This window comes from Osmerus eperlanus, chromosome 12 (assembly GCF_963692335.1).
Source record: "Osmerus eperlanus chromosome 12, fOsmEpe2.1, whole genome shotgun sequence".
Taxonomy (NCBI): domain Eukaryota; kingdom Metazoa; phylum Chordata; class Actinopteri; order Osmeriformes; family Osmeridae; genus Osmerus; species Osmerus eperlanus.
This window is the reverse complement of record NC_085029.1, coordinates 3,406,213-3,419,801: the sequence shown is the minus strand read 5'-3', so window position 1 is coordinate 3,419,801 and position 13,589 is coordinate 3,406,213.

The window sequence follows — 13,589 nt, the reverse complement described above, 5'->3', positions numbered from 1 at the left end:
ATCGCTGATTAGTGCTGTCTCAAATGGAACACTTACGTTAACCACTTGGAAGAAGTGACGGACGCAAATCTGCTCGCGGTACCCGCGAATCTAAGGCGGAAGTGACGGACTCAAATCTGCTCGCAAGTCATTTCGTCCGCCATTATTTTAGAAATGAAATGCTGCCGAAAGGGCTCCTCCTCCTCCGCTACGTAGCCAAGATGGCGCCTGTTTAGGGCGGGTAGTGTCCATCGTTGTACATTGTAGTTTTTGACTGTTTGCAGTGCCATCCGGGTACTTTCAGTGCCCTGAATTTTGCTGGTTCTGTCAGTGAAAACGCCCTAAGCACTGAAAGTCAGTGCTCAAAGTGCACAAGTGCTCTGTAGTAGACACAGCCCTAGCCCTTATATATATCTATGAAAAGGGGTTATGCGCAACATTCTTCCGGGTTCTACAAAACAGATGTAACTACTTCTGGCCGTCCGCTACTGAGGTAGACACAGCGTAGTAATGGCCACCTTCTATAGCCGGTGTTTACAGGAGCTACCCTTGATTACAATTTCCGATGTACACCGTATTGCCAAACGGACGTCCAGAGCCCCGAGTAATCTGTTAGACAAGGTATTTAAGTTTTACGCCTCCTCATTTATTCATAATTATGAAGGTATGTAATATATGTAACTTTTGCTAATGGCACCGGATATAGCGATAGTGTCAGTTAGTAATTAGTTTAGACTTGTATGCTCTCAGTAGTTTAGCCTTTTATTTTTGCTCGCAGACGTTTAAAACAGTCAAACGAAGACTGCATTTTAGCGATGGGGTTATAGTACCAACAGTATAATTACTACAATGTCCTGTGTGTTTATGCTGGTCAACCGTTATGTAATCCATCTGACTGTAGGTCTAATGTAGACTGCTGATGTAGACTGCTGTTCTGGCAGGTGTTTCAGATTTCTAAAATAGTGTTAGAATAATGATAAAAGTACTGAATGGATGAATGCTGTATCTTCTTGTCCACCAGTTTCAAACAAAGACAGGTTGACAGGTACTATCAGTGTCAGAGCAGCTTGTCACAGGTCCATGCAGAAGAATGAAAAACCACACAGCTTGAGAGTAGGCTAATGTTTAGGGATGGGTTTGGGTATTCTGTTCAATTTTGCAGTCTGTTCCAGTTCAATGACTACAGCATAGCATGCGTTCATCAAGCCTCTCAGAACGAAAATATTTACATTACAACTGCTTTCATTTGACCATGAGCATGTTCTCGACTATGTAAACATTCTTCTGAGACACTTGATAAATGGCTATAGTCTACCTGTTAGTGGAGAAGAAAGGTAATTGGGGCAAAGTTGATTGACAGTAAATCTTTCTATTGCAACATATTTGGTATGGTATACCTCACCTCGTATTGTAATAGACTTGTAGGAAACCCCTTGTCAACAAACTTACCCCAGCAACTTTACTAGGCCAATTCTTAATTCAGCGGTATCTGAATAGTAGCAAAATTCACTTCAAAAACACTTCAGAGGATACATCAGTATCAATGTTTGTCTAATTGTCTCTTTGTGTATTCTACACAGATAGTGCTACGTGATTCAGAACCTTTCGTCATGACCTCCAGTCAGTGTTCGTGCAAAGCTGGCACAGCAGTGTGTTCATTCTCATTCTTCATGCTCATTACTCAGAGCTCAATATCCAGGTTGTCCCCCCCTGTTCATGCCTGCACAGAAACTGAACAACAATAGCACAAGTCCAGAACTGCAGTAAGGGTTGAGGCAAATGTACTGTATATGTATGTAAGAGTTAGGCTATGTATGCAGCAATAAAAATTGTAAATTTCTAAAAGAAAGTATTGTGATCTAAGGTCAGAAGCATTTTGAGGTGCAGCGTAATATAGTGGAGACTTTATTTTCCGAGCGGTAAATGGGACTGCACCCGACTACATCAAGTCTCTCCTCCAGCCTTACACCCCCACCCGCCAACTACGGTCTTCTTCTGACAACCGTCTGGTGGTCCCACTGCTCAAGAGCACCTGGTCCCAACTCAAGCTCTTCTCCTGTCTGGCCCCCCAATGGTGGAATCAATTCCCCACCTCCATCAGAGACACTGTCTCCCCACTTTCAAGAAAAGGCTCAAGACGCACTTGTTCCGGTACTTAGGAATGATTGGCTGGACCTGATGTTAGTTTCCTCCAGGATCTTTGGGTCTTTTACCAAATGATGGCGTGGAAAGGGGGAAGTGAACTTATGGACCAAAAGACTGGGGGTGGCATGTTTTGGATGGGAGATTTATGCCAATAATGACCATCAGGTCATTGGCAGAAGGATGATTGGATGAAGATTGGGCCGATGTATTTGTCATATGAATGGTGTTTCTGCCTATTCAAATTAGAGCATATTCAATAAGTGTGGAGCTCATGTGCATATTCAAATTAATTTCAAAAGAAACTTGTAATACAAAATAAGTTACTTTTCATGTATACTTTTACCATGTTAAGTTTTGTTGTGGTAGGAGTAAAGGAAAATATTAAGCCTATTTGGGTGTATTTTTGGCATATTCGATTAGTGTATAGCTCATTTGCATATTAATATTCATTTTCAAAGAAACTTGTTATACAAAATTTTTTACTTGTCATGGGTAGTTTCAGTGTGTAAAGTTTCATTTTGATAGGAGTAAAGGAAAAAAATAGCCCCATTGGGGTGTAATGTTGCCTGGCCTTATTGGCACACATCTCGGATTGATGAGAATTTAACATATTTCCTCAACTAGGATTTCTTAGGACTTTTAGTATGTTGTTCTGGACACCTCATAGAAATGATCTAAGCTGCATTTTTTTTTTTTTTACAATTAGTCTGTCGTAAAACGCTACTTTGCCTGGACTAATAGGTAACAAAGTTACATACTAGCTAGTTATAACAGTTACACAGAAAGAGACACCATATGACAACGAAGTCCAAGTGGACTCAAAGAACGCAGTGTTCGGCAATCAACTGCAACAACTACTAATGTGACAGTATTTATGCCTTTCATCGCTTTCCCAAAGACCCTGACAGGTCCATTTTGTCGGTAGCGTAATCTTATGCACCTGCTAACTTTAATGATTTGTTTGTCTAGTACAGGGGTGGGGAACGTCCGGCCTGCGGCCCATATGCGGCCCGCGAAATCATTTGGTCTGGCCCGCCATGGCACTGCAGGAACCATATTATTAGGTGAATTATTCGTTGGCAGCAGCACTATTTTAATATGTGGAAGAGGACCGTGGAGGCGCGCAGCGTTGCGTACCAATGTACCAAAAAATTTCGCTCGCATTAAGTGTGGAATTCCTTTCTAGCAAATCAAACCCAGAATACGTTGTTGGTTTGGGCTAAGCCCCGAATGTTTACAACGTATGGCAAAGCAGGCTGCATCCGTGCCAGCTAACATCACAAACCTCACCAAAGAGAAGCAGTTCCAGCCATCACATTAGGGGTGAGTTAATTAAATGTTTGACCAAATATAGCAGGCACATTTTTAAGTTGATAATTCTGTACGGCCCCCGAATGATATTATAAATATCCAAATGGCCCTTGGCAGAACAAAGGTTCCCCACCCCTAGTTTAGTAGTAGGCTAGTAAACTTAATTCCTTCTAGGAACTGCAGGTCCTAGCCATAGAAACCAGAATAATGATTTATATGGATATGACACTAAATTAAAATTAGCTTCTTAAATTAATTTGCTGAATTCATATATTTCATTGATAACTTATTTGTGTATGTACCGTAGGCTAACGTTGTAATGTGTAGAGCTAGCGTTACGTCCTGGGAAACTGTCTAATGTTAGGCTATTATAACATTATATGAACTCATCACTTTATTCTTACCTGTCACACTTAGCCTAATGTAGAGAGTAATATAATTTATAAAATCCTTGAACTTCCCTGTCAATATAAGTTCTTTGGATCACCTAGTGCTGCAGATGTGTACGGAAGTGAGAAGCGGAACCGATTACATCTGTTTTCCGGTTCGAACGCTGGGCGCTCCGCATAACCCCTATTTCAAATGCGAACCGAGAAGTGCTGAAATTGTCTGGAAATTCGATTTTAATGCGTCATAATCAACCTCTGGAACGTTGAAATTAATAACAAACTCACGTGCCAAAAGAACTCACGCTGTGGGGGCAGTCAAGAAATTTAGAACGTACGTGTGAAAGGGTTAATGTACTCCTCCATGGCAGCGGTCTCCGGACGTGACAGGTTATAGAGACGCCCGCTGGGGAGAGGCGAACCAGGAAGCAGATCTATGGAAAGGTCGTAAGGGCGATGTGGTGGTAGAGACAGGGCGCTCTTCTTATTGAAAACAGGGGCTAAGTCATGGTAGTCCTTGGGTACCGTGGACAGGTCGGGTGGATCGGAAACAAGGGGTTCGGAGGAGTCTGGCGTTGTAGCGGAGCCCAGGCAACGTGAAAAGCAGCGGGAATCCCAGGGGGCCACTTCACCCGAGGCCCAGTTAATGTGGGGGTTGTGTCATTGTAGCCACGGGTCTCCAAGGATGAGAGGGAACTGGGGACTCTCCAGGACGAACAAGCGGACATATGTGATGATTTCCGGCGAGAATGATAGTGAGTGAAGCGGTTTAGTGTTTAATGAATGCAATCCGACGGCCGCTCAGCCCTCTGACGACCACTGGTGGGATCACAGGTTCTAGCTCCACTCCGCGCTGTCTGGCGACCTCCCGGTCTATGAAGCTCCAATCAGCGCCTGAGTTGATGAGAGCCTGGAGGGGTAGGGATGTTGCTTGGCACCATACGACAGCGTCGAGGGTGGAGTGCGGAACAGAGGGAGCAGCGGCCCTGCCCGTCAGTATCTCCCCTTTCACCGACAGGCACGGTCGTTTCCCGACCGCGTGGTGCAGTCAGCGATGGTATGGCCGGATTGACCGCAGTAGAAACAAGCGCCCTCCGCTCGCCTGCGTGCTCTCTCTTCTGGAGACAACCTTGTGTGGCCGAGTTGCATGGGTTCGGGCTCAAGAGAGGATCTACCTCGGGAGGACTACGGAGAGCGGGACGACACTGGAGGACCCCTTGCAGGAGACAAAGGTCGGGGTAACGGACGGGAGGACCTCTCTCTTCGTCGCTCTCGTAGGCGATTATCGATCCTGATGGCGAGCTCGAGAAGTTGGTCCAGACTCTGGGGTTCACCCTGGGAAGCCAACTCATCCTTCATGGTGTCCGCCAGACCACGGTAGAAAGTAGCCCGCAGTGCGGCGGCGTCCCAGTCGCTCTCAACCGCAAGCTTACAGAACTCGATGCATAGTCAGCCATACTGCGGGAACTAGGGCTGTCCCGACTAAGATTTTTGTTGGTCGACCAAGACTCGACTAAAACGTCTGACGTTTTTTTTTACTATTTTCACAAAAAAAAAAACGTACATACATTTTCCCGATCTGACTCAATGGCTGCTGGACATTGCAGATTCAGCCGCTAATAGCCTACTAATATGCAGATTCAGCCGCTAATAGCCTACTAATAATAAGACTCGTATCACCAGTCCTGTTGTAACCGAATGCCGATGGTATTTAGTATCTCTTACAATGTACTACAAATAAAAAATATTGTTTGTTTAACATGCAAATCATCAGAGCGAGCTTATCACTGCCTGAAAACTTGCAGCATGCGAACTTACGTAGAAGCTGAGTGGGGAACGGTGCAACAGAGAAAGATTTTGTTGTCTTGGCCGGAGAAGATAATGTCATTCGATTTGGATGTGATTCTTATAATAGGCATATTCATTTTTCAACCCAGCGCGTTAGCATGACCGAAGTAGGCCTAGGCCAACTTACGTTTTTCAGGTGGTAGGCTACATCATATTGGACGTCGAACTATGAAAAATAAACCGTTGTTGGCAGAGTTTGCATTCAACGTTTTTCGAGTCACCCGGTACTTTAATGAAATGCTGCCATACCACAGATTTCTTTACCATTTTGACTAATAACACCAACAAAGTAGGCTATGGCAAAGTTTGTAGTTCGGCAGCCAATTGTGCTTGTGCCGTGTGCAAAATACCAAAACAAAACGGAGATTAACGAAAGGGAAAACAGTAACACCTTTTCTTTTAAATTATATATTTTTAGAGTTGCTTTATTTGTCTTAAATAATATAATTTACAATTTCTGTAGAACATTTCGTTAATTCAGCAATGATGACACAAGCGGACAAGGCTTTTCCTGAAAGGACCCCAATGATGTAGCGATGCGTGATTTATCCAAGGGATACAACGACGGCTGCTGGGCGAACACCAGGGAGCACTGCATGAGAAAGTCCCGGCAGCGGTGTGGTTCTCCGGCATACCTCTCCGGGGAGGCTACTTGGGGTTCCCGATGTAGTTGAGGTGGAGGCGGGTTGACAGGCTCTGTTGCATGGGCTGGTACCGATGGTGTCTGGGAGGACAACTCAGTCCGGAGGTTGTTGAAAGCGACGACAAGTGGTGCCATCTGGTTTGACATGGACTGGAGCGCCTCTTCATGCCGACCCAAGATGGCACCCTGGTGTGAGAGGGCTTGGCGGAGCTGATCTGAGTCTGCTGGGTCTGTCATGGCCAGTTCAATCTGTCACGCTGGCTGGCTGGCAGGTAGACCCAAATGCAAGACTCAGACCCAGGAAGTAAATTAAAGATTTATTACAACTAAGTCTGAGAAAAGGCAGGGCTGCGGTAGCGGAGAATCCGGGGGGAATGTTGGACTGACGAGACTGGAGGGGGCTGGGGTATGAACCGGGTCTAAGAAACAGACAGAGAAACTGAGTTATTTGACAGAATACGATGCAAGACTGACTAAGATAAATCAGACGGCTGACTAACGTGGACAATAACGACGTTGAACTGGCGAAGAGTGGATGTGGAACCGGGGTTAATATCCAGATGAGGTGATGAGTAATGATTCGAAGATGTGAGTAGTTAACACGCAGCGTGTGGACAGGAATGCAGGAGCCTGTAATTGAAAATTAAAAGGGACCGACAGACAAACAGACAGAAAATGAAAAGTGCAGGTCCAGCCCAGGGACATGACACCAAATGGAATTTGGAAATTTGCAATGACAGCTGTGTCAAATGTTTTTCAAAAAGGTGTGCAAAGACAGAAAAGAGCAACCAACTGTGCGACATTGTTTTAGAGTAAATATTCCTTGAACGATGATGTTTCTTACAGCTGGATCTTGGACATGGCGTCCATCTTGTTGCCTTTAGACCAGGGGTGGGCACACTTTTTGACTTGCGGGCCAGAATGGGTTCTAAAATTTGACAGAGGGGCCGGGCCAGGAGCATTTGGACACGCAATGTAATTTATCAAACCTGGGGATTGAAATGTATGAAAAACAGACACAATTGAAGGTGCAAATTTAAAGAAATCAACATTTAGTGGAAAAAGATCAATGGAATCACTTTCAACATTCAGAACATATTATCACCCAACAAAAGAAAGGGGTCTTTAAATTGAGAGCGATGTACGGCATGTTAATTAAGCTACTGTACCGCTGCTGTGCGTAAATGCGCAAGTTGCTATTTTTTTCATAACACAGTAGAGAAACTCACATTTCAGTGGGAACAGTGTTGTTGTTCTCCCTTTTTTGCCAGTGCATCAAAGTCTGGAGTTAGTTTCGTTGTGGCAATTCTCAAAATAGATCTGAGGTGTTGGTCAGTTAACCGGGATCTGTGACGGGCTTTGTTGATGTTCATGACGCTGAAAGTCTGCTCACACACGTAGGTCGAGCCAAACAATGCCAGCATCTTCTGTGCCGTCCTCCGGAGGTTTGGAAATGTGGCTTTGTTAAGTGAAGCGTAAAAGTCATTCAGTTTAAGAGATTTGAACTTCTCTTTTGAGACGGAGTCAGACTGAAGATCGATCAGCTCCAATTGCAGCTCATGCGGTGCTGTTTCAGGGTCTTGTGACAGGGGACAGGACACCAGCTGAAGTGACTTGTCAATTTTTTCAAAATCAGTGAACCGATGGCAGAATTCTCTGTGCATGTCGTCCAGTGATTTGCAGTATTTCTTCACGTTTCGGGTGGCCTTCTGCATGGCCAGTGTGGGAAAATGAGCGAAAGATTTGTTTGACATTTGCCTGGAGAATAAAATCAGCTTGGATTTGAAGGCTCTCACATTTGTGTACATGTCGTACACTATCACGCAGTACACTGGCCAGCAAAAAACTTGCCTTGGTACTTGACTCTTGAATCGCAGTTTGTCGGTGAAAAAAATTCTGCTGAGTCTGTAAATTAGCTGCCAACCTCTGAGCAGTAACCGCCCGTTCATGTGTTGACTGATTGCTAGCATAGTTAGCATGCTTTGTGGCAAAGTGACGGCTGATATTATACTCTTTGAAAACTGCAACCGTTTCTTGGCATATCAGACATACAGCCATTGATCGGACTTCAGTAAAAAAATATTTTGTTGTCCACTCCTTTTAAACACTCGGCACTCAGTGTCCACTTTTCTTTTCTTTGGTCCGCTCATTTTTACCGAAGGGGGGAAATGGCAGCTGGAAAGTTACACTCCAACAAAGGTCAATGTGTCTACTAGTGCGCCATCTATCGGGGAAACGAGGGTATTGCAGGGGAAAGGGAAATGAATGAGGTTTTTACACATCCATGGGTTTTTACTATAATTAGTGTGTTTGCTGCAAGCAAAAACAGTATTGTTATTCTGCATACTTTTTTTTTTTTTCTCCCACTTTTTTCCGTCACCTACTCCTTTCACACCGTTTAAGCTAGAAACACCGTTCAAACTTAATTTGATAAAGTCTGAACTGCTCTAGTGTGCTATTACTTTTCTCATTGATAACTTTAAGTTTTTAAGGTATTAAAGTTTAAAGTGCTAAAAAAAATGAATGGGTTTCAATGGTTCAGAATGTTCAAGTCAAATTCAATTGTGACGTCATGCACTGACAGAACTGTTTCTCACCGCGTCAATTTTTGACACTGTTTAACACTTTCCTGCCTGAATATGCAGACTTTTTCAAATAATATACCTGAACTGTTTATACCATTTTGAAGACAATATTTAGGGCTTTCTAACGATGTAAATATTTATATGATCATGTTAGGCAAATCATCCTTTATCAAGACGATTTCACGGAGCCATTCTGACAAATCTTATCCGTCTGCATTACTTTTTTAGAAAACCTCATTTTTAACCACTTTCACTACAAGATAGAGGATAAGTTAGAGCATATGAAATGTGCGTACTTTTGTCATGAATTCAGAACAGCAGACAGATTTAAGATAGACTATTGTGTTTAAAAGTTATGACCACTGAAGTGATGAGTGGGATAACGCAATTTCCAAGCTAGCGCGATGGCTCTCCATAACTAAAAACGGTTCTACTTTTTTCCACAATCAACCAAATTGGCCAAACAAGGTATGTACATTGAACTTAAAGTGTACATAATCTAGCTAGATTATTTTTCTTTAAGAAAGTTTCACAGAAATCTGCAAAAATCGAGGCTCAACACTGTCATAGCCGACTGTCACGAACAGCCAAACCGGGGTCACGAAAGGTTTACTGCAGCTGGCGTTACTACGAACAAAAGCTTCGTAACTGAAAAGTTTTTACTTTTAGTTGACGATATTGAACACAGGCGTTAAGAAACTTGTCTTTACTCTAAATATATTCTCTGTTTTCAATTTGAAGCAGTAAATCTAACACAGTAGGAATTCTCCCACGACATCCGCTCGCTCGGCTTTGACAAATGTTTTCTCAGTCCACCATACATTAGACAAGCTAATTTTCGAGCACTTTCAATACAAGATACAGGCCATGTTAGAGTTGATATATATACATAATTGTGTGGGCAATGTAGAACAGCAGACATATTTGAAATATGATCTTTTGTTTTAAAGTTATGGCCATTCTAGTGACGAGTGCTTACAACGCTAGCTACGACTGTCATCATACAGTACTGTAGCTGCCATAGAACGGCGAAACTAGCTACGTCTATCGTTCGTTACCTACAAACAAATGCTTCGTAACAGTATTTACTTTTTATCGGCGATATTGACAACAGAGGTTAAGGAACTTGTCTTTAATCAAAAGATCGTCTCCGTTTTCAATTTGAAGCAGTATCTAGCTTACTGTAGGAAATCTCCCATTGCATCCTCTCTCTAGCTTCTTCGGCTAAAGATGGACGACAATGACGATGCATGCATTATTCACGCCTACGGTGTTAATACAGTCTGTAAAAATACCACTTTGACACACTTGCAAGAAATGATCCGCTGGTTAGATGTAGCATGATCTTATTTACCACCCACAATAGTTCAGCTTTTTTTGCAGCAGCATTCTGAGTTAGAGTAGCTAGCTTTTCTAGTTGCACAACAAAGTCACATAATGTGACGAGATTGAATTTAAAAAACTCACCAGGGACAACGACAACATCGGCAACCCTGCACTATGGATTATTATTTTGATGTCATCTTTAAATTAAGTGTCTGAACAGGACTGGTTGTGCAGGCACACATGATTAGTTTCTCCTTCATCTTGAACCTAAAACCTAGATTCTAGGTTAGAAATGTTGACAATGACCAACAGTTGCTACGTTACAAGAAACAAGGAACCAATCCGATTGGCCAACGCTCTTCACTGTTCCACTGTTCAAACTTTTTTCTCTATCTACATGACAAAGTAGTTTTAAACGGAGACTTAAATATCCAAGTAAATATAAAAGCAGACCCAAGAACTATTGAGCTCTTAAATCTCCTTGACAGTTTCAATCTAACTCAACACATAACAGACCCAACACACGGAAACACACTAGATCTAGTGATAACAACTGGACTAAATATCAATAATATTTCAATAACTGATCTACCCCTCTCAGACCATCATTATATACTTTTTAATGTGGAAATGTGGAATAAAAAACAAAAAAGAAAAAAGAATTCTTAGTCCATAGAAGATATTTAGACGATACAGCTATGATGACATTTTCTGAACAATTTGCTCTATATGAGGCGACTAACCATGATTGCTCTCTGAATGAAATGGTAGAGAACCTCAATGATGCACTATTATCTGTGTTAGACTCTGTTGCACCACTGAAAACCAAAAAGAAGTGCACAAGCAGAACCTCCCCATGGCTGAGAAATAAAAATGTTAGTGAAACAAAAAGAAAATGCCGTGCAGCAGAGAGAAAATGGAGGAAAACAAAGATCACTATCCACTACAATATCTACAAAGATACACTAACCACCTATAACAAAACCATCCGTCTAGCAAGGAGAAAATATTTCTCCAACATTATTACAGAAAATGCCAGAAATTCCAGAGTTCTTTTCTCCACCATTGACCAGCTGCTAAACACTGTCCCTGCTCCACCTCCATCCTCAGTAGTTAAATGTGAAGAGCTTGCTTTGTTCTTCAAGAACAAAATAACTTTGATCAGAGCTAGTATTATTAACAGTGGGGTCGAAACTGACATCAGTAGATTCTGCAACATAACCATGAGCACATTTACCTGTATCACACTTAGTGAACTTTCCAAAATTGTCAGCGAATCTAACTCCACAACCTCAGATATTGATCCTATACCCACAACATTCTTTAAGCGAGTGTTTGATAGTGTCTCAGGTCCGGTGCTAGAGATTATAAACACATCCCTTAGAACTGGCGTTGTCCCAGATGCCTTCAAAATAGCTGTTGTAAAGCCCCTATTAAAGAAACCCAAATTGGATAACAGTCTACTTGCAAATTACAGACCAATATCAAACCTTCCATTTATTAGTAAAGTACTGGAAAAGATAGTTTTAGTCCAATTAAATTCTTTTCTTGAAGAAAATAACATCCTGGAAGTCTCGCAGTCAGGTTTCAGGAAATATCACAGTACTGAAACTGCTCTCACCAAAATAATTAGCGACCTCAGACTAAACTCTGATGCAAATAAAGTCTCTATCCTTATCCTGTTAGATCTCAGTGCAGCATTTGATACAATTGATCACGACATCCTAATCAATAGACTGGAAAAGCTTATTGGGTTCACGGATAGTGTATTGAACTGGATGAAATCATATATCACAGGAAGGAAGTTTTATGTTAGTTTAGGTGACCATAGGTCCAAGAAACATGAGAACTGCTACGGGGTTGCTCAAGGAAGCTGCTTAGGTCCATTACTCTTTTCTCTTTATATGTTACCACTCGGCGACATAATCAGAGAACATAACATAGATTTCCATAGCTATGCGGATGACACACAACTATATATATCCACTGAACCCAACGATGCAACGGCCATCAATTCCATTACCAACTGCCTGTTGGCAATAAACAAATGGATGAACGCTAACTTTCTTAAATTAAATGAAGACAAAACCGAAGTCCTACTATGTGGCCCCAAATCCAAAAGAGAGATGCTTATTAAGAATCTTGGAGGTTTAACCCCCTGTCTTAAACCAGATGTGACGAGTCTCGGTGTAATCCTGGACTCAGATTTGAATTTCAACTCTCACATTAATAAAGTGACCAAAACAGCTTTCTTTCACCTGAGGAATATAGCAAAGGTACGACCATTCATAAACCAAAATGATGCAGAGAAGTTAATTCATGCTTTTATATCCAGCCGGCTGGACTACTGTAACGCACTTTTCACTGGTATTCCCAAGAAAACCACTGAAAGACTACAGCTCATTCAAAATTCTGCATCTAGATTATTAACCAAAACTAAAAGGAGAGAACACATTAGTCCTGTCCTAGCTACTTTACACTGGCTCCCTGTTACCTTCAGAATTGACTTTAAGGTCCTTTTCCTCACATACAAAGCTCTACACGGACAAGGACCTAGCTACATTGCTAACTCCTTTATAAACTACACACCAGCTAGAACACTGCGATCATCAAATGCAGGCCTATTAGAGGTCACCAGAAGCAGTCATAAGAAGATTGGTGATTCGGCCTTTGTCAATTACGCCCCAAAACTATGGAACAAATTACCCATAAATATTAGGGAAGCAAACACTCTAGACATTTTTAAAAGACAGCTTAAAACTTAACTTTTTACCGAAGCATTTAAGTAATTTTATCTCAAAAGGGTTTACCTACTTTTATTAATTATATTATTGTTACTTTTAAGTCATCCTTTTCAATTTAATCCTATTGTTTCTTCGTTCCTATTTACAGTTAAACTTGCACCATTTTCTCTCATAGGTATATTCGATTGAAGTAGCCTGTCACGCACTCTACACATATTTTAGACATTATACATACTTACACGTTAGTTACACACTCATATTGGGGTTTATTAGCCTAGTCTACTTAATTTAGAGTGTAAGTAAACTAACTTGGGCGCTGTTCATAAGCGGTAAAGCGGAACAGGCGTTACACCTTATACCGTTATATAGGCGTTATACCACTTGAGATTATAGAAGCTATACGCTACAATGATCCAGAAGCAACCCCTCAAGACTACCTCGCTGCCATTGAAAATGTGTTTGGCACCTCAGAGTCTGGTGAAGATCTCTACTTCAAGTTCAGATCCATGCAGCAAAAGCCAAATGAAAGACTCGGATTTTGCGAGAAGGCTTGAGAAAGTGCTCACCAAAGCTGTTCAAAAAGGTGGCCTTTCCCATTTCCTGAGAGATCGTGCACGTGTTG